This window comes from Fukomys damarensis, unplaced genomic scaffold (assembly GCF_012274545.1).
Source record: "Fukomys damarensis isolate Sample0158 unplaced genomic scaffold, DMR_v1.0_HiC HiC_scaffold_17, whole genome shotgun sequence".
In the NCBI taxonomy this organism is placed as follows: domain Eukaryota; kingdom Metazoa; phylum Chordata; class Mammalia; order Rodentia; family Bathyergidae; genus Fukomys; species Fukomys damarensis.
In genome coordinates this window covers 51,908,416-51,926,048 of record NW_022900929.1, presented here as the reverse complement: position 1 = coordinate 51,926,048, position 17,633 = coordinate 51,908,416, and the positions used below count along the sequence as shown (strand labels likewise).

At 35.0% G+C, this 17,633-nt stretch overlaps 2 long non-coding RNA genes across 3 annotated transcripts in view; both read left to right on the top strand.

The window, feature by feature from the left end:
* Nucleotides 1-9,968, top strand: part of LOC104868670 — a 57,845-nt gene extending 47,877 nt beyond the window's left edge. Inside the window, exon 4 of the long non-coding RNA XR_782066.1 lies at nt 9,805-9,968. This is a non-coding gene — a long non-coding RNA (uncharacterized LOC104868670). The remainder of the gene's footprint in view (nt 1-9,804) is intronic.
* A 4,028-nt stretch (nt 9,969-13,996) lies between these two features.
* The window catches only part of LOC104868668, a 22,617-nt gene continuing 18,980 nt past the window's right edge, over nt 13,997-17,633 (top strand). For both annotated transcript variants that reach the window (XR_782064.1, XR_782065.1), the window contains exon 1: nt 13,997-14,103. This is a non-coding gene — a long non-coding RNA (uncharacterized LOC104868668). The remainder of the gene's footprint in view (nt 14,104-17,633) is intronic.

Genomic DNA, 17,633 nt, shown 5'->3' with positions numbered 1-17,633 from the left:
AAAGTAATTATGGGGGAAAAAGGGCATTCCAAATGTATAAGAATCTCTTTTCCATCTTTGTAGTATATAATTAACCAAGTTTTTTACATTTATTCAGGAAAGTAATAAGCCACTTGTAAATAATGGTAATGTGTTCTGTATACTTAAATGTCAATAATCTGAACATAAATTTTCTCCTGCTCTTAGTTACAAAAGTATGTTTTTGAGATAATGCAGATACAGGTATCATTACCTTAGCTGCAGTTCCATTTTCCACAAATGTAAATGTATTAATGTAACACATGGAGGATAATCAAGCGTTTTCCCACTATTGAAAACTGTAGTGCATGGAAATTAAATCAATATGCAGCTTTTAAAAAACTACATGGTGACAGCAGAAAAATGAAACCTTAGTGCATTTTAGGAAAGAGACAGAAGTAGTAGGTGTCTATTAAAATAACAATCACAGGTGGAAGAAATAAGAATATATCTTTTCCACATGTTGATTGCCTGATGTTCTATCCCCTTGATTTCTCAAGATTAATAACTTGAGTAAGGAGGCTTTTGTAAAAATGTACACATAAGGACCAATTAAAAAATAAAGTGTGATTTTTTTTCCCCCATCATTGGAAATGGACTTGGTTTAACATTGTCGATTTGTGGGCAACTAGGATAGGGTGTTTGTCACCTAGGTGAATTTTGTGCTTACTAGCCAATGATAGAAATATCCTTTAAAAATAAAAGTCTTTACATATTTCAATAAAGATTACTTTCATGCTTGAAAATTATGAAAGACATTCAGTGATACCATAGTTCAACCATATGTGTAGAAATTAAATAATAAAAATCAAATGTAGCCTTAAATTCAGGATTTCAGGTGACATCAGCACTATCTTACCAGGAAACATCTCAATAGTCTATTCAAATCTCTAGCAGTTTCCTTTTGTTTTCTTGTTGTTTTTTGTTTTGCTGTACTGGGACTCAAACTCAGAACCTCATGCATGCTATGCAAGAACTCTGTAAACAGATAAGAGAGTAAGAAACAAAGGTCAGAGAACAATGTTACTACTATAAACAGAAAGATAATAGTAAAGACAAATATCAAAGTATTGTTAGTGTAAATAGAGTTCCTAACTGAATTATATTCTTAACATTATTGATTTAAAAAGAGTGTCAATAAAAGATGACTCAGAATTCTGGTAATAAAAATATGATTATATTATGCACAGTTAATAGATTTTTAATGCATATTTAATGTACACCATGTATACAAGCTTTTAAAGTGTAGTGAGTTTATAAACATATCTTAGGCATAATATGTTAGGAACTGGTCAGCAAATTACATATGCTTATACTCTGAAAGTTGATGGTAAGTTGCTTGTTTGAAATTCACAATATTTCTTCAAATAACCATTGTGCTTAGTTACTTTCTTGTCAGTAAACACAGTACCCAACATCCACAAATTCAAGGAGAATTTTATTTTGTCTGAATCTATAAAGGTTTCAGTCCATGGTCATCTGGCACCAAGGCAGGGCACCGTGGCAGAGGGCCAGAGCCAAGGAGAGACATTCAAGGCATGACAGACAGGAAGTAGTGAGGAAGGGTGGCAGAAGATATACCCTTCCAGACCACACCACCAGTGACCCACCTCCTCCACTCTACATCACACTTAGCTATGCACTCATCAGTAGTTAATGTACTGATGACTATCGCACCTCTGCTATTCAGTCACAACCCCCAAGCCCCACCTATGAGCACATGAGTCTTTAGGAGGACATCTAGATGTAGGTCATATCATTCTGTCCCAGGATCCCCAAAGAATCATGTGCCTCCCTGTTTGCAAAATAGATTCAGTCTATCTCTAAGAGTTGCCAAAGTTCTGACAGTTTCAGCATTGCTGAAAAGCCTAAATCCCAAGTCTCCACTGAGATTTAAGCCAACTCTTTGTAGTAGTCCTCTGTAAAAATTAAAAGAAAATTAAACACTTCAAACAGAGAATGGCACAAGATAAAATTTCCCACCCCAGAAGGAGAAATAGGGAGATAGAAAGAAATGGGACTAAAGCAAGACTGAAATTTAGCAGGGCAAACATTAAATCTGGCAGTTCCTTGCTCAATTCCCTGAGCAAACTATGGTAAGTCATGCACTCCAAAGAGCTTGAGTGGTCCCGCCCCTTCTGCATTGCCAGTTGTTGTAGCCCTCAGTCCCTCTCTTTTGGGCCAGCTTTCCTCAGTCCTTGCTGCTTTCCTCAGACATTCCACTTTCCTGGCTTTTCCAATATCCTGGGTCTCCACTCCTGTGGCTTAACTCTTACCACTTGCACTGCCTTCCCATTGGCATACTGCTTAGCCTTCTAGGCTTTCTTTTGAAATATGGATAGAAGCCTTCCTGACCACATAAATCTTACAATCTGCATGTATATAAAATCTGCATGCATGTAGATGACTAGGCCAATGCCTGCTGACAGCAGGAGTCAAGACCTTTTGCATTTTGTTAGTTGTTCCAGAAGCCTCTGAGTGCCTGGCTGGCTGAGCAAAGAAAACTGGATCCTAGGAAACAATTCCCTGGCTATCCCTTCTGGAGCAGAGTTCCCTGGGGCTCTAGTTTCAAAGCAGTCTTTCAGCCTTGCACCATTGAGTGTGCTACGAGAGGAGTCTTGGCATTTATTGGGATTCTTTGAAGCAGTTTTCCAATTATATACCGTTGTAAACTACATAACTTTTTAAATAGGGAAATATATATATATATATATATACACATACATATTTGCAATACGTAACATTTACATTGCTTATGTGGAGTAGATACATGTGCATAATACATCTTAATTCCTTGTTTCACCCCTTTCCCATCTCTTGATTCCTTTCCCATTTGAGAAAAGCCTCATTACTTTGTATTATCTATCATTTACTTTGCTCTTTATAATTTGGGTTTCTCATATAAGAGAAACTATGCGATATTTAAGCTTTCATCTTTTTAGTGCTAGTCTTTTCAGCAATCAAGCTCTTTGTTCCAACTTTGCCAGTCCTAACTTAACCTGAGCTTCATTTCTGGCCAAAATAAAACTTTTTAAATCATTCAGCTTTGATGTTTGCTTTTGATTCTCAAGGTAGAGCTAGCTAAACGTCCACAACAGTAACCATGCCACAGCATCAACCTTTGATTTCCTTGATATTTCCTCTACCAGATTAACTAGTCCACTGCTCTGAATATCAATCTCCCAAAGCCTCAGGACAGGAGCAAAATGCAGACAAATTTTCTGCCAGAGTATAATACCCATGGCTTGGCATTCACCTGCCACTGCAGTCCTGCTCCCAACCAAACAAATCCTGAACCTGGTCTTTTCCTTCTACTTAAAAAAAAAAAAATCAATATTTTGGTCTTTTACGCTCTGATTAGAGTCTTCTATCAAGCTCAGTTCACAGCACCGTAGGGCTGTTTCCCTAGCCAGCCTCTCCAAACCTTTCCAAACTCGTCTTAGGAACCAGTCCCAAAGGCTTCTGAACCATATGGTCAAGTAGTCACAGCAAGGACCCAATTTCTGGCAACAAAATCTGTTTTAGTTACTTTCTCCTCAATGAGACACAATAGTTACACCTATAATTTAAAGGAGAAGTTAATTTAGCTCATAGTCTGCAGATGTTTCAGTCCTTAAGTCAGCTGGCTGCAAGCCAAGGTACCAAGGCAAGAGGGCATGGCAGAGGATATTTGTTCATGGCATGATAAACAAGGAGCAATGAGAAAGGAAGGATGGAGGGAGGGAGGGACGCACTTCCAGGCCGTGCCCCCGTTGACCCACCTCCTCCACGCAGGCTTCTCCTCCCTTAGCTATAAACTCCCGTGAAATAATCCACGGATAAGTATCATGCCCCCATAATCCGGTCACCTCCCCAAAACCCCACCTACGAGCACATGAGGCTTCTGGGGGTCATCTAGATATAAAACAGAGCACATTGTTATAACTGAGATTTTGTTTTCCAGTTCAAATGAGATATAGTTTAATTCACAATGTTGCTTATATCTCGACAAACAAAACAGCTGAAAACAAATCAGTTGAAGAAATATAAATTAAAATATAATCTTGAATAGGGGAGAATTTTTAAAATTTGGTGTTCAAGAAGAATGAACTTGAATGTGTAATTAAATGGATAAGTTTGTCATTTTAAATTGAAAACAATTGTGATTTTTTTAATGAATTTATACCATTTCCTAATTTATAACTGTCATATTCCTTAAAACATGGATTGCCAGACCTCATCTGTACTAGTTTTCAGGGTGTGCCACAACAAAATAACACAGAGTGGGTGGCTTAAATAAATATTTATTTTAAATATTAAAAAAATTTAATTATTTTAATAAAAATATTTAATATTTTAAATTTTTATTTTACATATTTATTTTCTCATACTTCTAGAGGCTAGAAATATTATAATAGACATATTATTATGTTTAAAAAACATAAATATAAACTAATGGAATCATTTTGTTTGGCCAAATATCATTGAGGTAAAGGGATTAGATATTAACAGAAATATAATTTATAATATATGGACTATAACATTACAAATAGAGAAGTAATTGGGCTAATAATAACTAATGCTTATGACAGTAAATATTTTGTGTCTAGTACATTAGGTGATGCTTAACATACAATCCTTTTTATATACTACTTCATGTAATCCTTAAAAAACCATAGTAAACACAATATGAGCTAAAAATAGATTCACAAAAATTTTACATTTGAAAATTGTGATGACATTGGAAAACACACCAAATTACAATAATTCATAAATATTTTAAACTTGAATTTTTGTGTAATAGATAATGAGGGCATTGTAAGGACTTCTTTAGAAGCATGGCAGGCCAAATTATTATATGGGAGAAAGGAAAACATGGTTTTATGCTGGAGGAAGCTTGATCTATACCTACTTTCTTGACCAGGAAGGCAATGAATAAGATGCAATCTGTTCATCATTTAACAAGAGAGCTCCTGGAGGACAGGGTTTCTTCTAGGTATTGGTGTTGATAAGAAGAGCAGAGAGCTTGACAAAATGGTAGCACTTGAATTTGTCCTTGTTCAATTTCTTGTGAATATGATGACGCTTCATCAGTAGAGGAAAACATCACTCTGAAAGGATGATGTTGTCAGTTTTGGTGCCAATGGAAAGATAATGCTATGCCTCCATGTATTGTAAGAAATATTCTACTTAACAGAAAATATCTTCTTACAGAACGTTTGGAAGAATCCTAAGTCTTTGTAGCTAACAGTAAGCATTACGAGTGGTATTTGCAGAAACAGTCATTGCAGATCAGGGTTGAAAAGCAGTGGGATTAGGACCTGGCTTGGGACAGTGAGACCCAGAAGTGGAGGATTGTAGTAGAGTGTTAATTAATGGTACTAGTAGTGAAAGCCAAAATAGTGAAGAATGTTAACTATATGAATTGTGATTTTTGTATTGCCTTCTTCATATCAGCAAACTCAGTTTGTAGAATTGAGCTTGGCAGAAATCTCAAAGATCTTTTTATTTCAACATATCCTATTGATTGTATGCATTTTGTCCTTGCTAAAAGGACAAGTATGACTAGTCTTTAGAGTGATTTTTACCATACAAGGAAATATCTTCTTTCTGATGACTACATATTAAAATTCTCAAAATATTTATGATATAATTTTATTGAAATAAATTAAAAATAATCAACATGAGCATTGTTAATAAAAATACATGAACTTTGTCACTCAATAGATTGACAATCATTCTCAAATTTTTGGAGCACAATTTAGTAATTGAAAAGAGTATGTTCTTTTTTTTTCTTTATTGGTACATTTTAACAATACAATTACATTCATCATTGGGATCTTTTACCTTTACATGATGTATCTTGGTTCTTATTTTTTCACCATTCCCCTGGCCTCCTTTCACCCCCTCTACCCTTCCCTATTTACAAAGACTTTTTTTCCATTTCTTTCTTTTCTCTTATTTTTTCTTTTGCCCAAATACCTTTCCCCTACTCCCCACTTCCCCTACACCTTTAGACCTTTTTTCCTATCACACAATATAAATTATACATTTTGATTCTTATTTATACTTTTAGTTTATCACATCAGAGGAACTATTCAGTATTTACATATGTGTGTCCTATTAATTTCACTCAATGTGCATCCACTTAGTTATAAATGTCTCTAGTTTTTTCTTCACTATGGCTGAGTAGTACTCCATTTTATTAAAAAAAAAATCTCTTTTATCCAGTCTCCAGTTGATGGGCAATTAGGCTGTTTCCAAGCTTTAGCTATTACAAACTGTGCTGCTCTAAATATGGGTGAGCATATACCACTGTGATATGATTCTTTTAATTCTTTTGGCCAGATACCCAGCAGGGGAATAGCTGGGTCAAATGGAACTTTTACTTCTAGTTGTTTGAGGTATTTTCATATTGATTTCCACAGTGGTAGCACAAGTCTGCACCCCCACCAATAATGGAGAAGGGTTCCTTTCACCAACATTTGCTATTAGTTGAATTCTTCATAGCAGCCATTCTTTGTGGGGTGAGGTGGAATCTCAGTATTGTTTTCATTTGTATCTCTCAAATGACCAGTGATGTTGAACATCTTTTCATGTTTATCTGCTGCTTTTACTTCTTTGTTTGAGAAATGTATGTTCATTGCAAATGCCCATTTTTTAGTTGGGTTTTTAAATTGGGGGGTCTAATTTTCTTGAGTTCATTATATATTCTGGATAGTAGACATTTGTCTGAGGAACAGCTGGTAAAAATTTTCTTCCCACATTGTAGGTTGTCTGTTAGCTCTGTTGGTGGTTTCTCTTGCAGTGCAAAAGCTTTTTAATAAGATGAGATCCCAATTGTTGATTCTTTGTGCTATTTCCCATGCTACTGAGGATTTGCTCATAAATGTTTTCCTATGCCATTGTCTTGAAGAGTTCTACCTGACTTATTTAAAAAGTTTAGTGTTTCTGTTGTAATATTTATATCTTTAATCCACTTGCATTTTAGTTTAGTGCATGGTGAAAGATAAGGGTCTAGTTTTAATTTTTGGCAGGTTGAAATCCAGTTTTTCCAGCTCCATTTATTAAAGAGACTATCTCTTCTCTAGTGACAATGGTTGGCCCCTTTGTCAAAAATGAGGTAGCTGAGCATGTCTGGAGTTGTTTCTGTATCTTCTAATCTATTCCACTGATCCTCAGGTCTGTTTATTTGCCAGTACCATGCTGCTCTTATCACAGTGGCTTTGTACTGTAGTTTCAAATTGGGGACTGTGGTACACCCTGCCATGTCTCTGTGCCCCAGAATGGCTTTTGCTATTCTAGGTCTCTTCTGGTTCCAAATGAATTTCTGGATTCTTTTTTCTAGTTCTGGGAAATATACTGTTGGGATTTCGATTGGGATTGCATTGAATTTGTTTAACAGTTTTGAAATTATTGCCATTTTGACTATATTTGTTCTTCCTACCCAGGAACAAGGGATGTCTTTCCATTTTTTAATTTCCTTTTTCATCAAAAAGAGTATGTTTTAAACTCTAATTGTTGTTTCATTTTTCTCTCTTGTTTTCTGTGTTTTTGATACTGGGGTAGAAGTCAGGACCTTGTGTTTGCAAGACAGGTGCGGTACCACTGAGCTAAATCCCCAGGCCCTTTCTATCTTCTTTTATTCAAAATGCTCAAAATGTATAAATTAGAAAAAAGAAAATCCATGTGATTCTATTTGGAAAATTTTGGTCTGAGTCAAAATGAAATGTAACAGATCACACAGGACAACAATTTGGAAATCTAAAAGAAAGCTTCACTTGTTTTAAAATATTTATTGAATTCTAAAACATCTATAGGTAGGATTTATATCAGGGAACCGTGTAAGACAGAAAACTGTTGAATAGCTATTTTCAGATACAGACCTCAACACAAACTTCATGTTTGATGTTAGTGGACATACTTCTTTTAATTTTTCTTTTGGTACCAGGGTTTGAACTCAGGACCTTGAGCTTGCAAGGCAGGTGATGGCACCACTGAGTTAAATCGCCAGTCTAGGATATACTTATTTTTAATGTTAGTTGTTCTTAAATGATTATAGAAACATTAAAACACGTCTTTTTGTAGTTTTGTAAGGCAAATAATAAATAAGAAAAACTTACTCTAATATACTACTTGGTTTTCTACCCTTTATTTTTTCCCAAATTATTTCTGAACCACATTTAATCTTACCAATTACCAATCCACATGTAAATGCAGAAGAGCAGGAGACTGAGACTGTTAAAGTATTTTTTGATATCACATTTTGAACCTTCTAGTTTCTGGCTGAGGACCTTTGAGGATGACCTATCGTTAGAAGAGTAGATATCTTCACTCTAAATCTGGAATGTGTAAATGAATTTGTCACAGAAAAACTGGATTAGAATTTATGTGAAGAGTGGCATTATCTTGGCATGCATTTTTCTTTTCTACTTTGAAATTGCCCATTCCCTCTTGTTATTCCTTTTCTCAGCAGTGGGCCATTATAAACTCCTTCAAGTACTGGTACAGAGTAACCAAGGAGTACAGTCTGCTTATTATGCTTATATATCAATGACCATAAAGTATATGGAAATGACAGCTAAATTTGTGGAAATAGGCCAATTACAGCATTTCAGAGTTTTCTATATGGGTCTTGAAATAAATGTAGTGAAAAAAAAACTGATTTGGAAATAGTTTTCTTTCAAGGGCTAATGATTTCCACTTCTAATTTCAATCTATTTATGTCCTGAGTACAAATCCTCTTCTATTTCTGCCAGTTTGGGTTTGTTTCTACACTTCGAGACTAGTTCTGCTAAGACATCAAACCTGAAATTCTTGCAATTTAACACATAAAACGTAACATAGAGTCTTCAATTAGGAAACCTTCGAAGGGTAGATGAAGAGATCAAAGCTGTTTTAGTTTTCTGGCTTTGCCATCTCGACAAATGGGTTCCACTGTTCCCACAAAAGAAAAGGGAAAGAAGAAGAGTTGTACATTAGTTTTTAAATGCTTCAGTCTGGAATGGACTCATATCCCAACCCCCAGTCTCTTGGCCAGAGCTCCTCCAGGAGCACTGCCAAACTGCAGGTGGGCTCTGACATGTGGGGGAGCACCTGGCTAGACAGTATGTAGCAAATGCTTCTGCCGTGCAACTAAGTGAGCCTAAAAGAAACAACACCACCCATACAGATTATAATTAGTCTGCAAGGTGGCGATGGATTACAGTCTTTTGTAAATTGTGCCAGAAGATTCTGACTGCTATACTTGGTCAGGTTGAGAATTTTTATGAAAATTTGAATATGACTTCTTCATCTATTATTTGAGATAGGAGAGAAGAAAATGTTTCTGGATATGTGAAAGGAAGTGGTTCATATTAACAGTAACATGAGAAGTGTCTTCTAATAGAGGTGGAATAAGTGGCTAAAGAATATAAAAGTAATTATTTAAGTGACAGTCAATATTATAGATCACATTGTCCATTTACTTGTAATTTCTCTTTCTTCTATTACAAGCATGCCAGTGTAACCCTATAATTTTATATTCATTACATTTGTATATTTCTCTCCTGTTTTTTTCCACTGAAGAATTGAAGTAGCTTAGTTATAAATGCTGTCCTAAATATTTTGTTAGATGTGCATCCCTATTCTAAATACAAATTCCCAGATTTGCTCAGGTTCTTAAATTAGAAATCCAGAGTTTAACAGAAGCCTCTCAACTCCTACACACATCACTTAAAACAACCATTCTTAAGATGTAAAAAGCTATTATTTAACCTATCCAAAGTGTTTAAATTGCCTTTTCAACTTTTGAATTTTGTTTTTCAGGTTACAACACCGGGAAGGAATAGAGATGACCTAGGAAAGGTGGACCTTGATGAGAGATGGCCTTTAGAAGCACACTGTGCCAGAGAGGGCACTAGTTGTAGGGCAGTATTTTATTTAGCAATATTGGAGAAATAAGAGAAACCTGTAACCTGCTAAAGGCTTGTGAAGGCATGTTTCTTTTTAAGGTGAAATGAATCATACTTTGTAAGAACTGGCTCTTTCTGAAAATGCCTTTTGTGTAATATGGAGTGCCCTAAATAGTTACATGGTAAAATATAAAATATATGTTAATATAAAATGCGATGGAAGTGGTATACATGAACTTTTTGAATATCTGCTCATAGACTTTAAGGCAGTAAGTCAAAAATCTATTAATTGGTATTATTAGTTAATAATTTGAACTGGTATGACAAAGGGCAATGGTTGCTGTGTAGTTTCATTTGTTTTCAACATTACTACATTTTTAAAAGTTAGATATTTTAGAAACAAGTATACATGGAGATTTATGCCAATTGTTGTATTATTTTATATTTTTCTGTGAATTTCCAAATTTACAAAATTTTCTTGACTGATATAAAAACTACTTTCAACTTGTCAGTACTATATTTTTCTTAGGTCCTTCCCAGAGTTAGTTAGGCTTTATTATGAATTTTGCATATGTTCCTGCATTTTATGATACCAAACTTTAACTTACAAAAAATAATTCTTATTTAAAATTATATAAATGTTAACATCCTAAACATCTTTCTTTACTTTGCCTTTTTCACTTATTATTAATCTGCTTTCATAGATTTATCTGTAGTGCATTTATTTTTATTGACATGCTCTGTCTTGCTGGATGAAACAGAATTATTGGAATGCATGATTGCCTTTAAAAACTTCAGAAAATCTGAGTTGCTCTCCAAAGTGACTGTAGAAATTGATTCTTTTGCCATCATACAGGAAGAGCATGTAATTTCACCCCATCTTTGGTAATTTTTTGGTAGTAATAAGATTTTAAAAATTGCTTTTTGTCCCTAACTTTTATTTATTTATTTATTTATTTATTTTTGGTGTTACCGGGGATCTAACTCAGGACCTTGTGCTTGCAAGGCAGGCATGGTGCCACTGAGCTAAATGCCCAGCCCTCCCAGCTTTAATCGTTTTCCATTTCATAAAGACTGAATTATTATAAGTATTTAATTTTCTTAATAATCACATAATTTTCTTTCCTTTTTACAAGGCATCATTTTTATTATGGTAAAAGGATGTCAGATATGCTTAAGGACAGCATCTTAAACATGTTATATCCCCAGTTAATAGGATTACACATGATCACTTCCATAAATGAAATCTACATATCTGTGCAACTTATTCAAATTAAATCAATGACCTGCATTTAATCCAAGCTAAAACCAAGTAGATTATTGATTCAATATATTCTAGTTATTGATCTAAATCACACACATGATTATACATATATGCTCTAATTTTCCTATCTTTACTTCCATAATATGCAAGAGAAGAACAAAGTGGGCACTTTCAGCCTGCCTGCCAACCTGTCCATGTTGTTCCGGTTGCATACTTTGCCTCCCACAGCTGCCCTTCAAATCATTTCATCGCAGTTTGCCCTGAAGATAAATTCACAGCTTGAACTTTTTATTTAGCTAATTGGTACTTGCTTTGGCCATTGAGTTGTTCTCATTTAACTGGGTAATGAAACCGGAAATTGCTTCCTCTCAGAATCTCATTTAATTGAAGACAAACCAGAGACATAGCAGACCTAGCAGTACTTCACTTTAAAAACAGGGATAGAAGATAGCCCTTGATCTTAGCCCTGACCTTAAAACAAAAGTCATGCCACAGGTGAACTTTTAGTGTGACATTCAGCAGAGGTCAGTGAATCTCGGAAGGTAACTACAGCACTTGGGTTGTAACTGTGGCAAAGCTCTTGCCTAGCAGGCAGTGAGGCCCCGGGGTCGATCCCCAGCACTGCATAAACAAAATGAAGCAAAAAAATGAAAAATAACTATAGAACTGGGCAGACTTTTAAAAACTAAACAACCATTTCATAACTCTGGAAATGTTCCCTTTGGTAATACATACAGGTAAGAAGTGTTAATTTATGAAGAACTGCTGAACTTCGGGTTTGAAAAATAGGGATCTGGGTTTTTTTTTTTTCTCAGAGCTCTTCACTTTCCTCCTACTACTTTGAATGTTACTGTAATTTTATCATGGTGATGAAGGACAGAAAAACAGGAAGTTTCATTACTAATGGTGGCTTTCTTGATTTGGAATAGGAGACAAACCTGTTGCTCAGCGGTGCTGTCACTGAAAGCAGTGATCTTGTTGGCAAGTCACCAGGGAAAGCCAACAGCTCAGCTAGCCTGAGGTCGTCATCCTGGCTGCAGTCAGCTAAAGACAAGTGACCTAGATGGAATTTAACAGCGAGGTCTAGGAAATGAGATCGCTATAGGAGGGCTTGATAAGCTTTCTACACATCCCTGACTAACTGCACATCTCTGTAAACTGATCCGTGGGACTGACTGACAAGAAAGCTCAGACTTCTCACAAAGAACAGGTAGTCTAGGAGGCTGTGTGCATTCACAGATAGGACACAAGAGGGCCCGGAAATTTACTTCCTAAATCTGAAGAACTAATAAGATACTGGGAATAAAATAAAAAAAAAATAAAACCTGGGATTCAACTAAAAACTAACTTTTCAATGTGCTCCTCAAACAGCAAACTGATCCTTGGAATGTATGTGAAATATTTTCTTATATTAAGTGTTTGAGTGTAGTCTATGATCAATACCAGCCTGGCTTTTAATCCCTGCAGATCCAGTGGCCCACAAGAAGACATTCTTAAAAGTTAAAACAAATTGAAAACATTGTTTAAAATCCTGAGAATAAACATTAGTAGTCACACATTGTGAGATGTATTCATCACATTTAGTCCAGGAAAGCAATTTTAAAAAGAGCAACCACTATGACTATCAAGGTAGAAATTTCAAAATCTAACGAGTCTACACATTATTAAAATGCCTAGTTGCCAATAAAGTTTATGAGAAAGGAAAAGAAATTGAAAGTGGCACCCATAATTAGGAAAACAAAGAAGAAGCAATGAAAGACCATCAATGAGTTGACCAAAATTTTGAATTTAAGGATAAGGATGGCAGGGGATCTGTTATATTCAAATAACTAAAAGAAAAAGTTTAAAGAATTGGATGGCAGTCTCATGGCACTTGTTCAATAATGAGAGGCCTTACAGAGTTAAATCTTTATAGAAGTGGGAAATCTACATTTGAATAGTAGAGTAACTCAAATGAGAACTTTACTAGAGAGGCTCAGTGACAGATTGGAGATGTTAGAAGAATCAATGAAGATGTAGAGAGATCAATAAACATGATCTAATTCAGAGAGGAGAAAGAAAAAATGCTCAAAAAATGAACAGAGTCAAAGTGAGTAAGTCATTAAGTGTACCAGTGTTTGTGAATGAGAATACCAGGAAAAGAGGAGGAGAAGGCGGGGCGGAAAAATGGTAAGAGAAACAATGGTCAACAACTTTCAAAATTTGATGAAGTGCATTAACGTGTAGTTCTAAGGGGTTTGAGAGTCTCCAAGAAGATGTACATAGACATACATGCTTCACACACAAACTTTTGAAAAACAAAGTCTTGAACACAGCTAAAGAAGAAGGAATGGTAGTACAATTACTGGCTTTTTTGCTGGGTGGCATGATACAGTGTGCAAAGGAAAAAAATAAAAGCCCCTCAGCTAATGGGGAATTCTAGTTCCAGCACACTTGTCCTTCATAAATGAAGTCACAATAAAGACCTTCCAAGGTAAACATAGACAGAAATAATTTGTTAGCAGTGGAGCTGTCTCATCATAAATATTAAAGGAAGTTATTTAGGCTGAAAGGAAATGAAACTAGAATGCAACTGAAATGCATTGAGAGCATGAAAATTATAGCAAGTGGTAAATACGAAAACCTATAGAGATACATAGTTTTTATTTCATTCTCTCAACTTTTAAAGGAATATAATTTTATAAAGCAAAATTTGTTGGTTTAAAACATTTAAAGATGTATATAAAAGCTGCTACACAATGGAGGGGAGAAGAAATAAAGTAATATTGCAACAAATCTTCTCTAATTTATAAGAACTAAACTACTATTTTTTTTCTTTTATTTTTTCCGAGGTACTGGGGATTGAATTGAGGACCTTGCGCTTGCAAAGCAAGTGCAGTGCCACTGAACTAAATCCTCAGCCCTCTAAATTACTGTTAGTAAGAACAGTTTGCGATAAGCCACTGTTAGGTAAGTTGCTGATAAAGTAAAGCAAATATATCAAGATGTATTGACATGTCAAACTAAAATTTTTTCTTAGCAAAAAATAAATCAAATGTCAAGGAACAGGGAAATTAATAAAAGGACATGAGAAAATATAAAAGGACAAATTTAAACTCAATTATAGCAACAATAACATTAAATACAAATTGGCTCAGCTTTCTTATCTAATGACAAAGATTGTCAAGCTGGATAAATAAATCAAGGTCCTACTCTCTGCTCCTCTGTAGAAGAGCCCCAGAAAATGTCCAAAGACACAAATAGGTAGAAAGAAAAAGGACAAAAATAATCTATATATAAATAACAATAAACGAATTGGATTGGCTATTCTCATATCAGACAAAATAAACATTATGAATATTACCAACAATAAAAAGGAAAATTATCTAATGATAAAAGGGCCACTATATCATGAAGCTATAACAATTATGAATGTGTATCACTTAGCAATATGGCACCTAAATAAGTAGGACAAAAATAAAGCAAATTGGAAAGAAAAATAGGTAATTAAATAATAAGCATTGAAAAATTTACATCTTAAATCTGAAAAACTAATGGAACACTGCAAAGACAATTGGAAAGGATAAAGCAGATCTGACGAACACTGCTGACTAAACTGACAACTCAGACTTACATCTCACTTCATGCAAGAAGAATCGATTACATATTCTTTTACCAAGAACATTCTTTAGAAGACATTATATACTGGGCCATAAGTCAAATATTAATAAATTTAAAATAATTTTTTTAAAAAAGATGAGGATGTAGTTCAGCTTTAGAACAGTTGCCTAGTATTTACAAGGCACTGGGTTTGGTCCTCAGCATCAGAAAAAAAAAAAAAAGGAAGTAGAGATGAATTAAAGTGAACTTACTTGAATCAAATTAGAAATCAGTAGGGCCAGGGATTTAGATCAGTATTTCTGCCACCTGCCTTGCAAGTGTGAGGACCCAAGTTCCATCCCCAGTACAAAAAAAAAAAAAAAAAAAGAGAGAGAAATCAGTAAAAGTATAAAAAATTGGCAAAAATACATATTTCTAAGTAATTCATAAGTCAAAGACTTGACCACAAGGTAAATTAAAAATATTTTCATGCAAGCCTGGTGTGGCAGTACATTCTGATATTCATAGCAGTCTGGGAGGCTAACACAGGAGGATCACACATCTGAATTCAGCCTGGGAAATTTAGCGATTTAGTGAGATTCTGTCTTAAAATTAAAAAAAAAAAAATTCAGTGTAAATACCCTGGTTTTAATCTCCAGTACTGGAAAAAATATTATTTTAATGAAAAAGAAAGCACAATGTAGAATTTGTTGGATTCAGTTAAATCAGTGATTAGACAGAAATGTATAGCTTTGAGACACCTATATGAGAAAAGAAAAATTTTCAAATCAATAGTCTGAGTTTGCACGTAAACTAGATTACAAAGATTCCATTAGCCCAAAGCGAGTGGAAGGAATGAGATAGCACAGATTAGAAAGAACTGGAACAATGAGACAGGATACAGACAGACAACAGAAATAATGAATAAACCATAGTTAGTTTTAAAAAGATAAACAAAATCAATAAGCGTTAGCTTTGGGAATCAAGAGAATAAGTAACTGAATTTGCAAACAAGTAGAATAAATAAAAACAGAGCAAAGCGAAATCCCGACCTTCGATACTTAAAAGGATCATATGTTACTAGCGAGTTACATAGGGAACTATCAATTTAGTTTAGATACATAGTTGCAGAAGATATTAAATTTTCATTTTCTACAACACTACATGTAATATGTAATAAGTGGGAACTTTAGAAGATTCCATGAGTCCATCTCCGGTACACACACACACACACACACACACACACACACATACATTTTCTCTCAGTTATGCAAGCAAGCGAAGAGTAGTGTAGGAAATGTTCTAAAGGGATTTTTCACGTGTAGCTTTCCAGATCATTTGACCCTAAAATAAGTATTGTAAGCCATGTAGACCATATTTAACCAGTAGAACCCTTTAAAAGTAGAGTTTTTGTTGCTTGGTCACAAAAGATGACACTCCCAAATGCAAAGCATGGAAAGCATTTGACTCATTGCTGCTGACCGTGATGGTGAAGGGGGCCACATATGAGGAGTGTGCGTGGCCTCTGTGAGCTGAATGGCCCTGACTCATAGCAAGTAAGGAAACAGCCCATGTCCTACAACAGCAAAGAGTTAAATTCTGCCTATTCTAAGAATAAGCATAGAATTGGATTTTTCCCAGAACCCAGATGGTTTCATTTCAGCTTTGTTATCTTCCAAACAAAGAACCTGGTCACGTTGAGCTGGACTTCTGACCTACAAAATTTTGAGGAAATAAATGGGTGCTCTTCTATGCCTGTAAGTTTGCAATTAAAAACTAACTCATCATTTAAATAGAAAGAACAAAAACCACTGCTTTTCACTTTTTCAGGGCAAGCTATGAAATAATTTCATGGTATTTATGAGTCCTATATGAAATATGAACTTGAAATTAAAATGTTCTCTATAATAAGATGCTAATTAAGAGCGCATGAGGAATGTAAACACATTTTCTATCTCAACATTTTCTTCAGGCCAGTACATTGACATTTTATTCCCCTGGGAAATCTGTTTTAGTGAAGTGACCTTGAAATCAATCCTGAAGTATTTACCAGTACGTTTCATTCCCAGCTTAATGTATAGACTCAAAACTTTGTCATTTATTCATAAGAGGATAATTTTAACTATCTGAGCAGGAAATACTCTCCCTGTCTCCTCCAAGAATAGTTGTAAGAACCTCACTGCTTTCATGAGGATGACAGTATCAATCGCGTTAACTTTCACAACTTGACCTCCCTAATGTGCATAACGCTGATTATTCATGCAGGGTCTGAGTGGCTCACACTGACAAGCATGACTCATGATGACTGATATGAGTTATAAAGTTAGGCCCACTGGAGAGCATCATAGTGAAGCATCTTCATAAATCCAGAAGCTTGTAGCTATTGCCAAACTCATTTTGCACTTAAATCTGGAGTGATTCATTTGAATTAGTGTGTGACTACCAAAGATCTCAGAGAAGGTAAGTAGGAAAAAGTATGGACCTGATGATAATCTAATATCTCAATCAAAGCGATGAACTTCAGTGATTAGAATTTATTTGCAGGTACAGAAGCTTTTTAGTAAGATGAGATCCCAGTTGTTGATTCTTTCTGCTAGTTCCCGTGCTACTGAGGATTTGTTCATAAAGTCTTTTCCTATACCAATGTCTGCCAGAGTTCTGCCTAACTTACTTTCCAGCAAGTTTAATGTTTCTGTTTTAATATTTAGATCTTTAATCCATTTGGATTTTAATTTAGTGCATGGCGAAAGATAAGGGTCTAATTTTAATCTGTGACAGGTTGATATCCAGTTTTTCCAACACCATTTATTAAAGAGGCTATCTTTCCTCCACTGAGGATGGTGAGCTCCTTTGTCGAAGATGAGGTAGCTGAGTACATCTGCATTTGTTTTTGTGTCTTC